We start from the raw sequence: 12,584 nt of genomic DNA, 5'->3' as shown, positions 1-12,584 counted from the left end.
CCCACCCTACCTCTTCCAAAGATGCCTTCCCGTATTCCCAATTCCTCCGCCTCCGCCGAATCTGCTCCCAGGAGGACCAGTTCCATCACAGAACACACCAGATGGCCTCCTTCTTTAGAGACCGCAATTTCCCTTCCCACGTGGTTAAAGGTGCCCTCCAACGCATCTCGTCCACATCCCTCACCTCCGCCCTCAGACCCCACCCCTCCAACCGTAACAAGGACAGAACGCCCCTGGTGCTCATCTTCCACCCTACAAACCTTCGTATAAACCAAATTATCCGCTGACATTTGCGCCACCTCCAAAAATATGCCATCATCAGGGATATATTTCCCTCCCCACTCCTTTCCGCCTTCCGCAAAGACCGTTCCCTCCGTGACTACCTGGTCAGGTCCACACCCCCCTACAACCCACCCTCCCATTCAGTCACCTTCCCCTGCCACCGCAGGAACTGTAAAACCTGCGCCCACACCTCCTCCCTCACCTCTCTCCAAGGCCCTAAAGGAGCCTTCCACATCCATCAAAGTTTCACCTGCACATCCACCAATATCATTTATTGTTTCCGTTGCTCCCGATGCAGTCTCCTCTACATTGGGGAGACTGGACGCCTCCTAGCAGAGCGCTTTCGGGAACATCTCCGGGACACCCGCACCAATCAACCACACCACCCCGTGGCCCAACATTTCAACTCCCCCTCCCACTCTGCCGAGGACATTGAGGTCCTGGGCCTCCTTCACTGCCGCACCCCCACCACCAGACGCCTGGAGGAAGAACGCCTCATCTTCCGCCTCGGAACACTTCAACCCCAAAGCATCAATGTGGACTTCAACAGTTTCCTCATTTCCCCTTCCCCCACCTCACCCTAGTTCTAAACTTCCAGCTCAGCACTGTCCCCATGACTTGTCCGGACTTGTCCTACCTGCCTATCTCCTTTTCCACCTATCCACTCCACCCTCTCCTCCCTGACCTATCACCTTCATCCCCTCCCCCACTCACCTATTGTACTCAATGCTACTTTCTCCCCACCCCCACCCTCCTCTAGCTTATCTCTCCACGCTTTAGGCTCACTTTATTCCAGATGAAGGGCTTTTGCCCGAAACGTCGATTTTCCTGTTCCTTGGATGCTGCCTGAACTGCTGTGCTGTTCCAGCACCACGAATCCAGAATCTGGTTTCCAGCATCTGCAGTCATTGTTTTTACTCCGTCTGATGGTCTCATGTCAGATGTTCTCAGTCAGATGGTCTAGGGATGATGGTCTCAATCTGATGGTCTCGGTCTGATAGTCTGAGTCTGATGGTCTCAGTCTGATGGTCAGAGTCTGTTAGTCTCAGGCTGATGCTTTGAATCTGATGGTCTAAGTCTGATGGTCTGAGTCTGATGGTTCAGTCTCACTCTGATGGTCTTGGTCTGATTGTCTTGGTCTGATGATTTGAGTCCGCTAGTCTCAGTCTGATGGTCTAGGATTGATGGTCTCGGTCTGATGGTCGCAGTCTGATGTCCTCAGTCTGATGTTCTCAGTCTGATGGACTAGGATTGATGGTCTTTGTCTGAAGGTCTGAGTCTGATGGTCATGGTCTGATGGTCTGAGTCTGATGGTCTGAGGCTGATGGTCGTGGTTTGATAGAATTACTCTGATGGTTCTGAATCTGATGGTCTGAGTCCGATGGTCTCAGTCTGATGATCCCAGTCTGATGGTCTCAATCTGATGGACTAGGACTGATGATCTCTGTCTGTTGGTCTCCATCTGATGGACTGGGACTGATGATCTCTGTCTGTTGGTCTCCATCTGATGATCCCAGTCTGATGGTCTCAATCTGATGGTCTCAGTCAGATGTTCTCAGTCTGATGGTCTCAGTCTGATGGACTAGGACTGATGATCTCTGTCTGTTGGTCTCCATCTGATGATCTCAGTCTGATGGTCTCACGCTGATGGTCTAGGGCTGATATCTCAGTCTGATGGTCTAGGGCTGATATCTCAGTCTGATGGTCTAGGGCTGATATCTCAGTCTGATGGTCTCGGTCAGATGGTTGGAGTCTGATGGTCTCAGGCTGATGCTCTGAATCTGATGGTCTGGGTCTGATGGTCTCCGTCTGGTGGTCTCCGTCTGATGGTTCAGTCTTGCTCTGATGGTCTAGGTCTGATGGTCTGAGTCTGATGGTCTCGGTCTGATGATTTGAGTCTGCTAGTCTCAGTCTGATGTTCTGAGTCTGATGGTCTTGGTCTGTTGGTCTCAGTCTGATAGTCTCAGTATGATGGTCTGAGTCTGATGGTCTAGGACTGATGGTCTCGGTCTGATGGTCTGAATCTGATGGTCTGAGTCTGATGGTCTCCATCTGTCAGTCCCACTCTGGTGGTTGATCTGCAGGTTGTGAATTCATGTCTTCCAGATCAGCCACCTAGAGTTAGGAGACTTCCTCAGACGTGCAATTGTCTTTGTGGTTGCGAGTGTACAGGAGTTGGGACGTCATGTTGAGGTTGTGAGGCCTCTTCTGGAGTATTGTGTACAGTTTTGGTCACCCTTTTACAGAAAGGATATTATTAAACTGGAGAGGTTTTAGAAAAGATTTACCAGGATATTGCCAGGAATTGCGGGTTTGAGGTCCAAAAATAGACTTGAAGGTCTGGGACATTTTTCACTGCAGTGTAGGAAGTTGAGGGGTGACCTTATAGAGGTTTATAAAATCATGGGAGACATAGATCAGGTGAATGAAAAGGGTCTTTTCCATAGGGTGAGGGAGTTCAAAACTAGGGGGCATATTTTTAAGAGGAAAAAGTTTTAAAAAGGGCATGAGAGACAACCTTTTTACATAGAGAGTGGTTTGTGTGTGGAAAGAATCGCCAGAGGAATTGGTGGGTACAGTTACAACAGTTAAAAGACATTTGGATAAGCTCATGAATAGGAAAGATTTGGAGGGATATGAGCCAAGCGCAAGCTGGTGAGATGAGTTTAGTTTGGGAACATGGTCGGTTTGGACTGGTTGGACCAAAGTGTCTGTTTCCATGTTTCCATGTTTCCATGTATGGCTCTATGGTTGTTCACTTCCATCAGATAGGATCGAGGTGAAAACTGCTCTTTGCAGGTACCAACTTTGCCATTTGGACTGACTTTTGTTGAGAGTATTGAAGGTTTGATTGGCTCTCTTACGCTTACCTTTGGCTATGGTTTGGCAGTCTTGTTGACATGAAAATTGAATTTCTACTATTTCAGCTTGATCTTGTCATTGCATCTGTTATTACTTTGGGCTTCAGTAGCTTTCTTGCTGTTGTAAGATTGTGACATTAGTCTCTAGACTACTTTCTCGCCTCCCGTGGATTTGTTTATTGATCGAAATTTCAACTTGAAATTGTCTTGCATACATCTGTGATGGATTCACATTACTTCTTTATGATTCCTTCGATGATTTTCACTGCCTCTTTCAGCCTTTCCGCTTGACTGGAGATAGAGTGGAGGTGATAATTGGTGTTGCAGTTTCCAATTTTTGATGAAGCAGCTGAGAAATTCATTGTTGAACTGTGGGCCATTGTGTCTGATAACGATGTCTCGTGAATGCCTTCACGGCTGAATTATGCTTTTAGATTTTCGACAATCTCAACTGGAGTTGTTCAAGGCGACTGGTCCAATTCCTGATGAAGGGCTTTTGCCCGAAACGTCGATTTCGAAGCTACTTGGATGCTGCCTGAACTGCTGTGCTGTTCCAGCACCACTAATCCAGAATCTGGTATCCAGCATCTGCAGTCATTGTTTTTACCTCACCTCTCCCCGTAGTCAGCAAAGTCAGAAAAGTAGCTGATTGCGGCAGGATAATCAGAAGAGGTCTCCTCCCAGCCTCACCTCAGATCCTTCGGGGGTGTCATGTACCATCAGTGCTTTTCTAGTGCTTTGCCGAGTACTCATTAGAAACACTGGCTGCTCTGGTCTTTGGTTTTGTTGTTTATGTTTAACCAGTCGAGCAAATCTCTTTCCTTCCTCAGTCTGGACTCAATTCCTTGGCACCTTACATGAATGCACTTTAGCATCTTTTCTCTCGACCTCTTAGAAATAATATTTCCCTTGTACAATATACCACCTGAGAATCATTCAGTTCGGAAGAGACTCTTCAGGCCATCAAGTCTACACTAACAAAACCTACCCTAAATCTACACTAATCCAGCTTTCCAGAACTTGGCCCATGGATTTGAATATTTGAATACTGCTTTTAAAATTTGGGAGGTTTCCTGACTCAATTGCCTCCCTCCCTGCCGCCCTCCCCCCATCCAGGGCAATGCATTCCATACTCCCACCATCGTCTGGGTGAAAAAATGTTTTCTCAAATCCCCTCTGAATGACCTGCTCTTCCTCTGAAAATTCTGTCCCCTTGTTATTGACCCTTCAAACAAAAGGAACAGCTGCTCTCTATTCATCCTGTCCATGCACCTCATAATCTTATACACCTCAGTCAGGTCCCCCCACAACATTCTCTGCTCTAAAGAAATCAGCCAGACTTACCTAGCCTCTCTTTATATCTAAACTGTTCTTTCCCAGGCAATACCCTGGTGCATCAACTTGATTGAATGCAGTTACATCCTTCATATAATCCAGTGACCAGATCTCCTTCGCAAAGTTCTATACAGCTCCAACATAACCTCTTTGCTCTTATATACAGCGAGTCTCACATCAGTGATTGGGAAGCTATTGGAGAGAATTTTTAGGGATAGGATTTACACACATTTGGAACAGTCAGCATGGCTTCGTGCAGGGCAGATCATTTCTTACTAACACGATTGAATTTTTTGAGGAGACGACAAAGGTGATCGATGAGAATAGGCCAGTGGATGTTGTCTACGTGGATTTCAGTAATGTGTTCAACAAGGTCCCTCTTGGTAGGTCATCCAGAAGATTAGGATGCATGGGATCCACAGTGACTTAGCTGCGTGTATTCAGAATTGGCTTGCCCATCGAAGGCAGAGGGCAGTGCTGAAAGTTGTTTTTCAGGCTGGAGGTCTGTGCCTAGAGGTGTTCCACAGGGATCCTTACTGAGACCTCTGCTGTTTGTGATACATATAAATAACTTGGATGAAAATGTAGATAGGTGGATTAGTAAGTTTACAGATGATACAATGATCAATGGAGTTGTGGATAGTGTAGAAGGTTGCCAAAGAATACAGTGGGATTCAGATCAGTTGCAGATATGGGCGGAGAAATGGCAGATAGAGTTTAATCCATGTAAGTGTGAGGTGCTGCACTTTGGGAGATCAAACATTAAGGAAAAGTGTACAGTTAATGGCAGGACCCAGGTAGCATTGATATACAGGGGGATCTTGAGGTTCAAGTCCATAGCACCCTAAAAGTGGCCATGCATTTAGAAAGCGTGGCAAAGGAGGCATATGGCATGCTTGCCTTTATTGGTCGGGGAATTGAGTACAAGAGTCAGAATGTCATGTTGCAGTTTTATAAGACTTCGGGTTAGGCCACACTTAGAATACTGCATTTAGTTCTGGTCACCAGATTACAGGAAGGATGTGGAGGTTTGGAGAGGGTGCAGTAGATATTTACCAAGATGCTGCCTGGATTAGAGGGTATGAGCTGTAAGGAAAGGCTAGAAAAAACTCAGGTTATTTTGTCTGGAGTGGCAGAGGCTGAGGGGAAACTCGATAGAAGTCTACAAAATTATGATATGCATAGATAGAATTGATGGTCAGAATCTTTTTCCCAGATTTGAAATGTGTTAAACTATTGGGTATCCATTTAAGGTGAGAGGGGAAAAGTTCAAAGGAGGTGTGAGGGGCAGGATTTTTTACACAGAGAAAGGTAGGAGTGTAGATGGTGCTGCCAGGGATGGTGGTGGATGCAGATACGATAGGGCCGTTTAAGAAATTTTTAGATAAACTCATGAAAAAGCAAGTAATGTAGGGATAGGGATAGGAAACCAGGGCAGGCAGAAGGGATTAGATTAATTTAGCTACATGTTCGGCACAACTTTGTATGCCAAAAGGACTGTTTCTGTGCTATTCTGTTTGATGTTCTATAATCTATGCCTCGACAGATAAAAAGCAAGCGCCCTATATGTGTTCTTAACCACTCTATTAATCAATCCTGCTGCCTTCAGGAATCTGTGGACAAGTGCTCTAAGATCCCTGTTTTCCTCTGAGCTTGCTCGTCTCCTGCCATTCATTGAGTACTCCTTAATCTTGATATGCCTTCCAAAATACATCACCCTACACTTTTCAGGGTTAAGTTCCATCTGCCATTGATCTCCCCATCTGACCAACACATCTCTTGCAACCTCAGGCCTTTGTCCTCACTATTAACTTCATGGCCAATCTTCATTTTGTCCACAAGCTCACTTATAATTTCAATACACACAGATACACACACACTCATCTATATCATTTATATATATCATAAACAATAAGGGACCTAGCACTGATCCTTGTGGTACACCACTTACTTGACTCCCATAGCAACCTGTGATTCAACTCATCTGGACCTTGGGATTTGTCCACTTTTACACCCATCAAAGCTTCCACCAGCTCTAGGACTTCAACAGCCCTCTCCTTGAATTCTTCTCCCAAGTGAAGACAGATGTGAGGTACTTGCTTAATATCCTACCAATGTCCTCCAGCTCCATATTGCCCCCTTGGTTCTCCAATGGGCCCTACTCTTTCTCTGGTTATCCTCATTCCCTTTGAGATACTTACAGAATATTTCGGGATTCTCCCTAATCTTCCTCATCAGTGGTTTTTCATGCCCCCTCTTGCTCTCCTAATTGCTTTCTTAAGTTCTTGAGCTGTCATTTCATCTCTGTATGCCTAACATTCCCTACAGCAACAGGTACATCTTTTCGATGCTTTCAGGCAATCCTTTCATCACTACTTGTTGGGGGCTTTACATGGTTTGAACAAGGTGCTTGCTGGTTATATTCAGTGTTTCTGCTGGGTTGATGACTTGCATGTTGAGCTGTTGCTTCATGTCAGATCTGGAAGATTTGACACTGTAGTAGCATGTTGTACTTTCCTCATGGAGAGAACTGCTCATATCAGCATGGCTGCAGTGTCAATGTGCTTCACTTCCTTTTATGTCATATCCGGATGATTTCTTTATCATTGGAATAGCAATCCTTGAGGATGCTTCGGAGCAGTTGTAGTGGTTTGAGGAAATGGCTTGTGGTTGGATTTGACAGTCATTTTAACTTTCCCAACTAGTGTGATGAAAACATTCACAAATAAAGATAATGTCCAGGAACCCCTGCTCAATGTGACAGTAGTGACATTTTGTTTGTGTTAATGTCCCAACTGCACTTTCTGTATGAGGGTTTCTCCTCGTGTCACTCTGCAGGGTGTCTATATCATTTAACCAGAGTACATCAGCACTGGCATCCAGATCATTAGTTCATCAACTTCCGCGATCACTGTTTCTTTTTCCATACCCCAATATCACTGCACGTCCCTGGGGTGTAATCATTCACACACCAAAGACAAATTGGGAGAATATTTTGTCTCATAGTTGTCAAACTCAATGTGTTGTTGCATTGCTTTTACATCTGGCCATTGCTGCATCACTGCTACAGCTCCCAACTTTTCCAGGTCTGGGTGAAGGTCTTTTGCATTGACCTACATTGACAATGGGTATCTTTAATTGTCACTTTTTCTTGCTGTTCAGAGACATTCAAGGTAAAATACTTTTTGAAACAGTCTTCCCCACACCGTTAAGAATGTAGTTCATTCTGTTCTGGCTTGCTAAACAGATCTGTTGCTTTTTTTGTAATTTTTGCCATTTTCACAGGGAAGGTTTGCCAGTTTTGCTTTTATCACCTTTCATTGTGGCCGAAGTGCAGAGGGAAAATGCTGCAATAAACACAGAGCATATTACAGTAACTCAGCAGGTCTGGCAGCATCTGTGAAGAGAGAGAAAAACAGACTTACCCTTTTAAGTCAACACCAGGTTGCAGTCTAACTGGTTTATTTGGAAGAATTAGCTTTTGTGAGCACTGCTCCTTCATCAGGTATAGTATAAGATCGTTGGACACAGAATTTATAGCAATTTACAGTGTGATGCAACTAAAATGATATATTGAAAAAGACCTGGACTGTTTGTTAAGTCTCTCAGATTTTAGAATGACCATGTTGGTTTCAGTTCTTTCAAATGTATATCCCAGAACCTTTTTATAAAGTTACATTGTCAAGTGAACTTTAACAATAGGTGCCATGTCATCTCAGATAATGCATTGAAAGTGTGAGGTTAATTCTGGATTAGTGGAGCCTGAAAGCTCTCTGCCTTTATTTCTGATGAAGGGCTTTTGCCCGAAACGTCAATTTTCCTGCTCCTCGGATGCTGCCTGAACTGCTGTGCACTTCCAGCACCACGAGTCCAGAATCTGGTTTCCAGCATCTGCAGTCATTGTTTTTACCTAGTGTGAGGTTAATGTCTGTCTGTCTGTGCCCCAATGTTCAGACTGATTCTATTTCTAAAATAGGGGTTTATAGAATCTTACATGGATTCATGCAGTTTTTAAGCAAAATAAAATGTAATTCTGCAAGAACAAATCCATCCCAAAAACTTATATGTGTGTATGTGTGCATGTGGGTGTGTGTGTGGTGGTGGTGGTGGTAGTGTGGTGGTGGTGCGGTGTGGGATGGGGGGGGGGAGGTGGGTGGCAGGAGAGGAAGGAGTGGAGACTGAATATCTGTGAAAGAGTATGTGTATGTGTGTGATTGTGAGTATAAAGGGGTATAAGTCCGTGAGAGAGTGTGGGTGTGGGGAGTCATGAATGAATGAGCTTATGAGAGAAAGCTTGTGTATCAGAGAGGGTCTGCATGAGTGTATGGGTCTGTAGGAATGTGTGTGTTTGTGTGTGTGTTAGAGAGTGTGTAGTGCAGTGGGGTCACCTGTAGTGTGACATGAACCCAAAGTTCTGGTTGAAGCCATTCTCACTATCAGCCTCTGCTCGGCCACTTTGCATTGTTGCCTGTCCCGAAGTCTGCCTGGGAGGATGGTCACCCGAAGGTCAGGGGCCGAGTGTCCCCCACTGCTGAAGTGTAAGTCTTTTTAAGTCTGGTGTGACTTTTCTTCTGAACAGCATTGAGTTATGTTGGATCATGGAACAGAGCCCTGGTGGAAGAAGGCTGTACCATGCTTCTGTATATAGTTTATCGTCAATAAATTTTAATCGCTTTCACTGTTTGAGTCCTTATCTAGTCTGTGAGCTGCAAGCAATATTCCTGCAATCATCTTATAAAAACTTACATTTGCAACAGAGGTCCTGGCTTTCAAGTAATGGACTTATTTTCACTTTTGTTTTTTTCTTTACATTTGTATGCTCTGACCTGCTCAATGTGTCGATATTGTCTGCACTTAGCTGCTGCAGCGTTAAGCCCTGGGACTGTCTCCCCTAAATGCCTCTGAAGCTGTGTGAAAAACATATAAATTGCCCAAAGAGATAATGATTGAGCCATTTAAATACTCCAATGTTCAAAATGAATCAGAAACTAACTGTGATCTCCCTTAGCAACTTGCTCGTGGCATTTCCCACTTTCTTTTCCACCTCATACAGTCATGTGCTCATTGCTCTTATGTCCTTAAACTTCTGGTCTCAGTCTGAAACATTTCTCTCCAAAGATACTGCCTGTCTTGCTGAGTATTACCAACATTTTGTTCTCATTCCCTTTTCTAGTTGTACTTCATAGTTTCTGCTATCAGATGAATCTTTGCGGCAGCCCATGATGGTGTGAGATCCTTTTGTGAGATTTGCTGTTTCCAACCTCTTTCCTGGTTGGGATTTACAGGGACTTCCCCAGTGAGAAAAAGCTTGTATATTAAGCAAGACGTTTATTGCATGATAGCAACTCAGTATAAGATGCGTTAATACAAAATGAACTGCGTTCATGCTGCAGTTGTATAAGACTCTGGTGTGGCCGCATCTGGAATATTGTGTGCAGTTTTGGTCGCCATACTATAGGAAGGATGTGGAGGCACTGGAACGGGTGCAGAGGAAGTTTACCAGGATGTTGCCTGGTATGGTAGGAAGATCCTATGAGGAAAGGCTGAGGCACTTGGGGTTGTTTTCATTGGAGAAAAGAAGGTTTAGGGGTGACTTGATAGAGGTGTACAAGATGATTAGGGGGTTAGATAGGGTTGACAGTGAGAACCTTTTTCCACGTATGGAGTCAGCTATTACAAGGGGGCATAGCTTTAAATTAAGGGGGGGGTAGATATAGGACTGATGTTAGGGATAGGTTCTTCACTCAGCGAGTCGTAAGTTCATGGAATGCCCTGCCAGTAGCAGTGGTGGACTCTCCCTCTTTATGGGTATTTAAGCGGGCATTGGATAGGTATATGGAGGATAGTGGGTTAGTGTAGGTTAGGTGGGCTTTGATCGGCGCAACATCGAGGGCCGAAGGGCCTGTACTGTGCTGTATTCTTCTATGTTCTATGTTCTATGTTCTATAAAAGGCATGGGATTGAGACCATGAAGGGGTCTGCAATATTAGGTCTTTAAGACCCAAGGATATTCCATGCCTTCCTGTCTGAGTCATGTGACATCATCATATTGGATGGAGATTAATGCACTCTTCACCATTAACCCTTTCATGCCTTCACACCCTTTATAAAGCAGTGTCTATTTGCAAACAGCTTTGCTTTCTTGGTAAGGACAGAATATGGTGAATGTAGAATATGGTAGCACAGAAGGAGACTACTTGACCCATCAGGAGTGCACCAGCTTCTTTGAAGAGCTACTCAATTACCGCCAAATACATGCTTCTTCATCTTAGCCCTGATGATTCCTCAGACAGACAGTGAGGACTTCAGATGCTGGAGATCAGAGTCAAGAGTGTGGTGCTGGAAAAGCACAGCAGGTCAGGCAGCGTCTGAGGAGCAGGAGAATTGAAGTTTCGGGCATAAGCCCTTCATCAGGAATAAGCCTCATTCCTGATGAAGGGCTTATGCCTAAAATGTCCTGCTCCTCAGATACTGCCTGACCTGCTGTGCTTTTCCAGCACCACACTCTCGACTCTGTCAATTCTTCTGTTCTAAGCAAGCATTCCATTTCTGTTTTGAAGTTATTAATGCAAGAAGTAATGAAGGAACCTGAGTGTCATCTGTTTATCCAGATATCTGCAGACATCCAGGATTATAATGCTTGTGTGTGCACAATTTATTGAAAGACCTCTCCTTTACAGCACTGTTATGGCAATTGATGTGAGCTTAGATAGAATTATGATATTGATAAGGTGCATCATTGGCTTTTTCATCCAGACAAAACCATTTCCCCCCTTCCCAAGGAAGCTGATCTAAATATTTAATTGCTGTCACCTTATTTATGTTGAATCCTCCTTGCGCAGTTCACTACTCCGTAAAGAATCTGTTACACCTCTCTCTGGCTACATTAGTCTTCAAATCTAGAGTGGGTCCTGTGGTCCTGGCCCTGCCTTTTTCATGTTTAAATTGAGACAAGAAGGACTGAGTTCATTATTGTAAATTAATACAATGAACATGATGCCCAGAAGAATTTCTACTCTCATATAAACAAAGATGATGAAGTATGTAAGAAAACAGGTGTTGAAGAGTATAAGAAATGAAAAAAAAATCACAAATTCTCTGCAGAATTAAAATAATTTACCATAAACTGCTTGACCTTTGCTTTCGTGGTTTACAACAGCCTTTTAATCATTCACATGTTTCCATTATTCTCTGCAAGAGTAACAGGTGACAGGGAGTGAGTTCAAGGTTATCTGTTAATCTCTCTTACCCATGCTCACAAAATTGCCTATTCTGAGTTGACTCTGACTGTATGTTTTAGTTTGAATATATGGACCCACTTACCCATATTAGCATTGATTCACGTCAAAATTGCGTTAGAAAATCACTTTATTGCAGGGCTGTGTTCCACTCATTCAAACTGTAAAATGTCTCCCAAAGGACTTGAGGGAGCCTTCTGTTTGCTCTCAACGATCTTGCTCAAACACCAATTAAAATTTATGAATATTACCCAAGGGTAGAATTGACACGTCTGCTTGTAAGACTGCATGTCCTTAAAGTACATACTGCCGCACTGCAGAGAATGACTTTGTTAATACTGGTTTTCAGATACATTGAGATTACTCCAAGGGCCAAATTTTAAATTAAGGAATGTAGCTAAAAGATATAAGTCCATTGTGTAGGTCAATGCCAAGGATGAAGTGAGGACTGAAGGCAATGTAAATCAGGTGCGATTGTTTCCTAATGCCAAATTTAAAAGCTGTGTCTCTACGTTAGAGCCCGGGTGTCCTTGGAGAAGGAGCACGCGGTCTCCACCAACACCCTGGAGTTGTTCAGGGAGGGGTGGGCGCTGCAGGGAGTGGAGTGCATTATTTCCCCCTCCAACTCTATTTTGATTTAATCCCTGCCCTCCCCTTCACTGTTCGATCACACAGCATTGCCCTTTGAATGTGAAGTGCTTGTCACTGGCCACTCGGGTATTTTCCTATCTTCCTGGTGGTGGAAATTTGAATAAAGATTCGTGCACCTTGTGTCTCTCACTGTGTCTCACCTGCACACACACACCATGGGTGCCGGGAAAATAAGCACTACCGCAGTTAGGCGGGAGTGTGGGGGTAATAGAAAAAA

This window comes from Chiloscyllium punctatum, chromosome 1 (assembly GCF_047496795.1).
Source record: "Chiloscyllium punctatum isolate Juve2018m chromosome 1, sChiPun1.3, whole genome shotgun sequence".
In the NCBI taxonomy this organism is placed as follows: domain Eukaryota; kingdom Metazoa; phylum Chordata; class Chondrichthyes; order Orectolobiformes; family Hemiscylliidae; genus Chiloscyllium; species Chiloscyllium punctatum.
The sequence above is the reverse complement of the archived record's forward strand: the minus strand, read 5'-3'. Positions refer to the sequence as shown.